Source organism: Prunus dulcis, chromosome 3 (genome assembly GCF_902201215.1).
Source record: "Prunus dulcis chromosome 3, ALMONDv2, whole genome shotgun sequence".
Taxonomy (NCBI): domain Eukaryota; kingdom Viridiplantae; phylum Streptophyta; class Magnoliopsida; order Rosales; family Rosaceae; genus Prunus; species Prunus dulcis.
In genome coordinates this window covers 14755682-14765666 of record NC_047652.1, presented here as the reverse complement: position 1 = coordinate 14765666, position 9985 = coordinate 14755682, and positions in this window count along the sequence as shown.

Genomic DNA, 9985 nt, shown 5'->3' with positions numbered 1-9985 from the left:
GTTAATGAAGGCAGGTCTTACAGGAGGACTTCTCCATTTTTTGCAGCCAAGGGAAGAAGATCAGAATCCCTTTTTATATAATACATATAGAGAAACTCTGCACCAAAGCAGGTGGCCTTTCCAAGAGATAAGCATACTACGTTCTCAAGAGATAAGTAGGGAGCGAGGGAGTTGTTCAACAGGAAAAGCAAACTAACCATCATGACAGATTGTGTTCTTTCTCTTTACAAGGAACAAACAGAGAATAAAGAGAGTTGGTCTTTCTTTCAGAAAAGCAAGGAAAAGACCTCTATGAAAGCTGATTGTTGATGGCTCTTCTCTGCCAAAATAAATGGCTTCCTTATCTTATGACATTGAAAAGAGAAAAGATCTTTTAAAGATTTGCCACCCATTTTTAAAAGATTAAAAGACCCCCACTCCAGCATTTCCTATAAATGTGAGAGGAGGTGAATAGATCAAAACACAGCCAAAAAATCAATCAAGACAAAAACTCTCAAAGTCATAACTGACAAACTCAAAATGATCAATTGATCTCAAAAGCCTTCAAACACTGAAGTGACCAAAGCTCATCGAGCCATAAGAAATAAATCGGCTAGAATTCGAATCTATGTTTTCTGTTCAGTTCAGAGAAACAGTTTTACAAAGCGAGATTTCTCTTGTTACAAATTTGGTTCAAAACAAAGCCAAGTCAAGTAGAGTCAAGGTTTTTCACAAATGTGACAACCTCAACAAATTTCAAAAAGCCTTGGTCAAGCAGAACAGGCACCATAGCGCAATTCCAGCTCAGTGACCATCAATCTAGCCACTTCTGTCCCCTTCAAACTGGAGAGTCCTCAATTTTGCCTGTTCATCAAGCCTTTCATGGCTCGAAATACATTGAAGCTCTGCCGAACTCAAATGTTGGTATCGATTTCCAATTAAAACTCATCAATTGAAGGTGTTGACAATCCAATCAAGCACAGACACATCTAATCCAACCTAGTTCAGAAGCAGCTACCCAGACAGAAATTGAAGTCCAACGCTCTTTTGTCTTTTCTGGGGTTGGCTTTTTCTCTTTCTGAGCTTTGTAATGAGCAGTTCTACCTAAACAGATTACTTTATTTTCATTTATTCTAGCCAAAACTACCAATTTTGTACTGTGAAAAATTGTGAAGTCCTCATCAGTCTGAGGCAAGAAAAGAACTTACTTGGGAGATATTCCTCACCAAAATTCACAATTGCTTATTTAAAAGTCAGTAACTTGGGGTGCAAGTTATATATTTTTTAGAAGTTTGCTAGTGTTTTAAACTGCTAGCAGTGACACGCTCATGCACAAAAGAAAGTTGACTTGTTGACCATCAATGGTTGTCAAGTCAATAGGGAACTTCACCCTACCATCACAAGATTAAAATCAAAACGGGTGAACAAATCCAAAAAACAAAAACATAACACCAGATACATTAAACCAAAACTGAGAAAGACTTTCATGAGTATACAAAAGACTCAAGACAAAGAAAAGGTTTATAAAAACTATGTTTGTTTTCTTCATACATACACATGCATGTGTGCATGAAATGTTTGTCGAGCTACAATTTCTCACCATATCTTTCTAAATTCGGTTAAAATATAAAACTTAATATGAGAATATTTGTTTGTGAGAATTTTCTATGTATTTCTCTCTTTGTAAGAGATCATATTTATAAGACAACAGAGCCTTAGTGGCCAAGTAAATAATAAATTCATATTTCTATATACAGTAGGAAATCAGGAATTAAAGTAAATCAAATACATTTATAATGAGAATGCTTGGTGTGTAAGGAAAGAAAGTCAATGGTCCACAAGTCACGCCAACACTCTCCCTCATGTTGGTACATAGATGTCGCTAATGCCCAACTGTTCCAATGAATTGTGGAACGCTCTATTGGAAATTATTCTTTGTCAAAATATCCACCAATTGAACATCGGACTTCATGAAAGGAAACTAAATCACTTTAGCCTCAAGCTTATGTTTGATGAAGTGTCGATCCATCTCAACATGTTTAGTGCGATCATGTTGAACCGAATTTTGTACAATAGCTATAGCAACCTGGTTGTCACAAAAGAGATTCATTGTGGACGCAGGCTTACCCAAGTTCAGTAAGTAACTTCCTTAACCAAGGGAGCTCACAAATTCCTTTAGTCATGCCTTTGAACTCAGCTTCTGCACTAGATAAAGCTACTACATTTGTTTCTTACTCCTCCATGTCACCAAATCACCTCCCACGAATGTGAAGTAACCCGATGTGGATCTTCTATCTGTTACACTACCTGCCCAATTTGCATATGAATAACCGTCAACATTCAAATGACCATGTTTTGATAATATAAGCCCTTTTTCGGGTGTAGACTTCAACTATCTAAGTATTCAAAAAATTGCATGTGGTCTTCACTCAGAGAATTCATAAATTGATTGGCGATGCTCACCGCATAAGCAATGTTTGGTCGAGTATGAGACAAATAGATCAATCTTCCCATAACCTTTGGTTTATTTCTTTGTTAGATTGAAGTTGATCCGAGTATTCTCCAAGATGATGATTCTGAATAGTAGGAGTGTTTACAGATTTGCAATCTAGCATTCTTGTGTATGTCGATAAGTCCAAGACATATTTCAGTTTAAAGAGAAATATGCCTTGTTGTGATTAGGCCACCTCAATCCCCAAGAAATATTTTAGTCCACCTAGATTCTTCTTCTCAAATTCAGTAACCAAATAGTCTTGTAGCTGTGATATTTCCCTCTTTATCATTCCCAATAATAATCATATCGTCAACATAGATTATTGAAGTTGTTACCTTCTCTTTCTGATGTTTCAAGAACGTAGTATGATCTGAGTTACTCTGTCTGAAACCATTATTCTTCATTCCATGGTGAACCGCCTAAACCATGCAAGTGGTGACTATTTCAGTTCGTACAATGCCTTTTGTAATTTGCAAATTGTTCCAGTCTGAGTAGTATTATATCCAGAAGGAATGTCCATATACACCTCCTCTGTGAGTTCTCCATGTAAGAAAGCATTCTTTACATCAAACTGGTGTAGTGGCTAGTTCAAATTAGATGCGACAAAAAGTAAGACTCTGACTGTGTTCAATTTTGCTGTTGGTGCAAAGATTTCTTCATAATCTACACCATAAGTCTATGTGTACCCTTTTGCCACAAGTCTTGCCTTGTATCATTCGATAGATATCAGCGTTGTGTTTTATGGTAAACACCCATCTACATCCGACACTCCCTTTTCCTTATGGTAAATTTTCTAGTGCCCAAGTCTGATACTTCTCAAGAGCTTTCATCTATTCCTTTATAGCATGAATTCACTTAGGATCTTTCAATGCTTCAACAACGTTGTTTAGGATATGAAAAGCAAACAACTGATGCACAAGGCCTTGAGTGATGCATATAGCTTCTCAGTTGATACACGATTCGCAATTGGATACTTTGATGTCTTGCCAATATCAGGTGAAAACGGATTGGTGGCTTCCCACGATTCTGCCTGAAAGGTAATTGGTATCCAATAGATTTATCCTCTACAAGTATAGTAAGAGTAGTTACCTCAAGGATATTCTTAGGATATTGGTCTGTTGGTACTATTGAGTTAAAGGAGGGTCTTCATCTCGTTGTTCTATATTGTCTATAAGTGTGAGACTCGAATAAGAAACATCTTCGCAGGGGTCAGGAGTCAGGCGACTTAGGACGATCAATCGTCGGGTTTGGACGATCGATCGTTTCTTGGGGGAGAGCAATTCTGTACTCCAGACCTCAGGACGAATGATCGTTAGAGGCAAAACGATCGATCTCTTCTGTACAGAGGCGAATTTCTTCAGTTTTCAAGTTGCTTGCTCTTCACTTTGCATCTCCCCTTGAAGCTTGGAGTTAGAGGCTGGGTCATGGAAGGACATCTCAAATTCTAGAAAGGTCGCATTCAAAGTGACGTAGGTACGTCAGGTATAAGGGTGATAACAACGGTAGCCTTTCTGATAAGTTGCATAACCCATAAAAATACAACGAAGCGCACAAAGATCAAGTTTTCTATGTTGATTTTGTAGAGATAAACGAAAGCCACAATCCAAAGATTCAGGGTGTAAGTACTAAAACAGAGGACAAGGGCCCATGATGCGCAAGTACTTGTAAGGGAGTTTTAAAGTTCAATACACTAGAAGGCATGCGGTTGATAAGGTGAGCTGCAGTGACAATAGCATCATCCCAGTGATGGTGAGGAACATAAGCTCCAATCAGAAGTGCTCGGGCTATTTCAAAAAGATGTTGATTCTTTCGTTCAGCAACACCATTTTGTTGTGGTGTCTGAGGACAAGTCATCTCATAGATAATTCCATGTTGTTGGAAGTAAGCCTGAAAGTCATGATTGACAAATTCTCCACCATTGTCTGAGTGAAAAATCTGTATGTGAACATTGAACTGAGTTTTCATCTGTTTGTAGAAGAAATGAAAACGAGAAAACACTTCTTTTTTATTCTTGAGCAAATAAAGCCATGTCATCCATGTCCAATCATCTACGAATGTTACAAACTACCGAACGCCAAAATGAGCAGTGATAGGTGAAGGTCCCCAAACATCATAGTGAATTAAGGTAAACAGAGTAGTGCACTTGCTCTTATTCAACGAATAGGGGCACACGGTGACTCTTGGCCAAAATAAAAGTATCACATTTGAATTCGGAGTCTTTGAAACCTAAGAATAAATCTGGTATAAGATGCTTCAGATAACTAAAAGACGGATGTCCCAATCGACTGTGCCACAACTAGATTTTCTTTTGTTTGCTATCAGAGGGATGTGTCACACTGTTAGCCATGCCAAGACTGAAGTCATGTACATAATAGAGCCCCATCTCTTATTATTACGACCAAGAATCTCCTAAGTGTGAATATCCTGAAGCAAATAAAAACTCGGGTAAATGAGTACACAACAATTCAATTGTTTAGTAATCTGACTAACGGACATCAATTTATTGGATAAGGAGGAAACAAGTAAAGTATTACACAGTAAGAGAAAGGATGAATATGCAACAGTACCAGCCCCTATCACAGAGTAACTCCATTGGCATTAGCAATACAAGTGAGTCGTGGTTTGTAGTATTTAGAAAATCATTAGGATCAAACGTTATATGATTAGTTGCACCAAAATCAATTATCTAGCTTGTGGAATCACTCTGATTCGAAGTATGGAATCTATAACCAGCACCATTACCAGCGGTGTTGCGTTGCATTCTATCTTTGAGAGTTGCCCACCATTCGGGGTAGCCATGCAATTTAAAACAAGTCTCACGAGTGTTTCTCAGATCACCACAGTATGCACAATCTCGTACATGTATCGGAGTCGTTAGTCGGGAATTCATAATCTATGCAGTGGAAGATGCATAGGATATAGGTTTAGTAGGAATCAACATCAAAATCTGAGCCTGAGTCGGGGTCAAATTTTGAGCCTGAAAAAATCATCAACCCCTATAGCAACGCGGGGGTTTCAAACTAGAGTTAACAATTCCAAGATCTCTGTTATGATACCATGCTAAAATATAAAACCTAATATGAAAATATTTGTTTGTGGTAATTTTCTGTATATTCATCTCCTTATAAAAGGTCATATTTATATTTACAGTAGGAAATTATGAATTAAAGTAAAAGAAAAATTAGGTATTATACATAATTAACTTTACTAATTAGTATTTGAGATATTGTATATTTTTGTTTGGGTTTTAATACTTATGAAAGAATTGTTATTTTGGATTAGGCCAAAGAGGAGGCCTAGATTCGTTGGGCTTGTCTAAATTATAAAGGTAAAATACAATTTTACCTTTTTGTTTAAAACCAGATCTCAGCCCCTCTCTCTCTCCTCTTCCTTATTCACTCCATCGACTACAACGCCCTCTTTCTTATCTTCCCTCTTCTCTCCATCGACGATACGACGCCATCTTTTTCTCCACTTTCCTTCTTCACTCAATCAACGACGACGACACCCGCTCTCTCTGCTCTTTCTTATTTGCTCCATCGACAACGATACCCTCTCTCTCATCTTCCTTCTTCTCACGCGAAGCTCTATTTTTCATCTAGTGAGGTTTGTGTTTTCTAGATCGGATTCTTATTTCATCTTTGCATTTCAAATAGTTCAAATGAATCTTCATTGAAAGATCTGCAGGAGCTGGCTGCTCGCATTTTCACTAAGGGCAAGATGGCTTCTGAAGAAACACAGAACACAAAGGCAGAAGACAAGAAAAAGCAGCAAAACAAGGAATTTCAATCCAAAGCAAACATAAGCCCACTTGCAAGATTTTTGCTCTCAAGGTTAAGTCAAGTTGTTTATTTAACATAGTAATTTATCTTGATTTAGAACGTAGGCAATTTTGTATTCTAAACTAATTTCTCACAATTCACAATTCAAGCTATTTCCAATGGCAAAAATACCAAAATTTGAAATCTATCCACAATTATCAAAACATACTTTGCTGTCTTTTACCTTTCTCTTTTGAGCTTGACCATTTGTTTTTTTTATATTTATAATCTTGTCATGTACCAAGTGTAACTAATTGTAATGTAAACAAGAAACAAAAACTAAAAGATTTTAGTTTCTAAAGACTTGAAAGGGTACTAAAACTCTGAAAGTTTCTTCATACGATTTCTGTTGAAAAGATTTGAATGATCATTTAAATAAGAAGTTTTCGTCAGCATTCCCAGATTTCATCATTTAAAAAGAAACCTCTATGGCAAGAGAACCATATAAAAAGTGATAGTACTGATGCATTTAGTTCAGGGAACTAAAAGAGACACAGGCAAGAGGTTAAGATGGGACAAAGAAAACAACTCAAAGAGAGTAAGACTTGAAAAATATGGAGAATGAGTCCTCTTAGTTGAGATATCTTTGTCAGTTAAATTACTTTACCTCTCTTTTAGGAAGAAGGAACTGCTTCCTCCCAAATTTTTGTTCAATGCAAATATCTAATGTATTTTTCGTTTAATGCTTGTGATGCAGATGGCAAAGCCAAGTTTCACACGATCTCAATCCAGCTTGAAAGAGGTTCAAGTAGTGATTGGATATTTGTTTTGTAGTATGATTCCTATTTATGCATTTATCTCCTAATTTGATGATGTACATATCATTGAAAGAAATTGTGTTTTTTCATCTTTTATGATTATTTTTTAATTTAACAATTTTGTTTGCAAGTAGCAGCATTGAATATAATTGATTAGGGTTCACTGAGTTTGAGCTGGCTAGCTGGTGCCATGGGATGAAAGAACTGAAGAAGGAGTTGTCATTACCATGAAGGACTAAGCTGCTAGCATTGCTAAGTTGGAGAAGAAAATTGCACAAATGGGTATTGCTTATATTCCAAAATAGATCTTAGATTTCTTGAGCTTGCTTGTGTTTCTTTATAAGAATCTTCTTTGCTTAGTGAATTGCATGGTCGGTTGATGACACCTAGTTTTTCCCAATGGTGGGTTTCTGGGTAGACAATATCTAATTTGCAGCTTAGTTATTTTCTGCGTTTGTGTTCTTCATGGTTGACTAGTCATCGCATGATGTTCATGCATTTCTAGGTTTGTGTTCTTGCGGTTGACTAGTCATCATTATCTGTTATTTGCTGTTTATTTGATTATGATGTTTTCACACACTTTCACCATAGTTGTTGCTAGCACAGGGGATGCCTAGATTGACAAGTCCTTTTGAGTGCCTAGGTTGTCACTAGTCATCTTCTAGGCTTGCAATACAGATTGTTATACTTTGTGTGTGTGTTCTTGGTTATGATTTTACATGACTAACAGTTGACTAGTCCTAAGTATGTTTGGTCCAAGTTTAAAGTGTGTGAAAATTGTTGTGTCTGTTTGAATAGCATTTAAATTTACCCCTCGTCACCTAAGTACCAATTTCATTTCTCCTTGCCAACAAACAACCGCAAGGTGGGAGATGGCCGCTACCCCTCCTCCCCTCCGCCCATCTTCCCCTTCCTCTCTTTATCTCCATTCTTTTTATGCCATCTTTTCCCTTCCTCTTATCTCCTCTTCTCCTCCCCTTCCCCTCCCCACATAGTCTAGTTCTGTTTGGATCTAGGTCTATTTGTCTGTTTATTTTGTTTGATTGTTTTTGCAGTGTTCTAGGTGGTTGGTGTTGTCTTTGTCTCTATGGCTGCGACAGTAGTGACGCTGGATTGTGTCTCTCCTCGGGAGAGTTGTGATACCTAGTGGCTGATATTTTGTCTCTGTTTCAACGGCGGCGGCAGTAGTGACACTGGTAGTAGTTGTTGGGATGTGGTGCTCTTCTCTATTCTGCGCCGACCAAAGAACTATGCTCGGTCATATGAGGTTTTTTTTGTCCGATTCTAAATTGAAGTGGAGTGCTTCTCAAGGGTCCTTTTACTGTTGTTTTTGTGTTCCTCTTGTGTGTTCTCTTCTAGTTTCTTCTATGGTATGCCTTGCAGTTTGTGTGGGTATCAAAAGACTATGATTTTGCTCATAGAAGGTTTTTTTTTACAGTTGGGATGTTCTGCGGTCCTCTCATATGGGTCTACTGTGTTAGTCTATAGTTGAGGTTCTCGTCGGAGGTCTATGTGTTAGTTTTTGTTTTTGATTTGTTCTTTCATTGTAATGGTCCAAAGTGACCTAGATCAGGCTCTCTTGTTAGTCCATGACATGTGTGGTACTCTTTCCTCCCCTGAGGTTTATCTCATGAGGTTGTCCAAGGAAAATTTTAACGAGGCCACTATTTGATGTCGTTCTTTGTACGTCTTTGATTCTATGAATGAATTCTATTTCTCACAAAAATAAAATAAAAAATTTGTTTTATTTCATAAGTTATATAAAAATTTCACAAATGATATTTAATAAGTCTTTAGTGCATAATGTAAAATTTATGTCCTAAAAGTCAATAATGTGATGTGATTTAAAACATACTTATTATAAATTAATTACAACTAATAAGTTGAAGGTATTCCTAACCTGTATATGTTATTTTATATTTTTATCAATATATATAATTTCATATTTTTTAGGTCCTATTTTTTGTTGTTGTGTGAATGGATCCATCGAGATTTAGGTAGAGAAGATGGTCAAATAAAGAGTTAGAGCATCTACAATAAACTCCTTAAACCACATCCTTGGACAAATTTTAGGGAGGAGTTGAAAAAACACCATGTTCCTTATTCACCTCCTAAAATAGGATAAAAAATTCCCTCGCACAGGAATGCCAGGATAAGCATGCCACCTAAGTATCCTCAACCAATCAGTTCTCAACAGTTGTCAAAATACTTTGACACAATTTTTTTTATTTGCCACATTTGCTCCATCCTCCGCAACCCCATCACTTTAACTCAAAACCCCTCTTCTTCTGTTTCATCGATCTCACTGGCTCTCTCTCTCTCATCTCACCCTCTCTTCCCCTGCAACTAGAATCCTCTCTCTTCTCTCTCATCTCTCCCTCTCTTTCTCTCTTTTCACATCAGAAATACTAGAGGTTGGCCTCCAGATCTAATGTCAACCATATGAAATTTGGAAGTTGGCAAGGTAGTCGCCTTCATTATTGTCTGTGTAGAGAGAGAGAGAGAGAGAGAGAGAGAGAGAGTCATGAGAAGAGAGAGACAATGTCTATGATGATGAAGGAAGTTAAGAGGATGCAAGGAGGATGGAGGGTGGCGATGTCGACATTGATGCCGAGGCAAGTTGCTGTGGTGGGGGGAGAAGATCAGGAGAGAAATCACTGAGTTGGATCGTCAACGCCTAACCTTTTTTTTTTTTAAGTGTGGTTGCCGGCCGTTAGGAACTTATGGACTAGTTATACTTAATTGGAATGCTTACCTTAGCATCCCCATGCAGAAGTTTTTCTCTCTAAAATAGGGAGACCTCTAAGAGGTCCTAAATTTAAGAACCGAGAAAGGACTCCTAAAGGCTCTCTGTAATTTAATAGTATTTTAACCGTTTATTTAATGCTAACTATTTTTTTATTTGTTGCTTTTGTGCCTACACTTTATTCAAA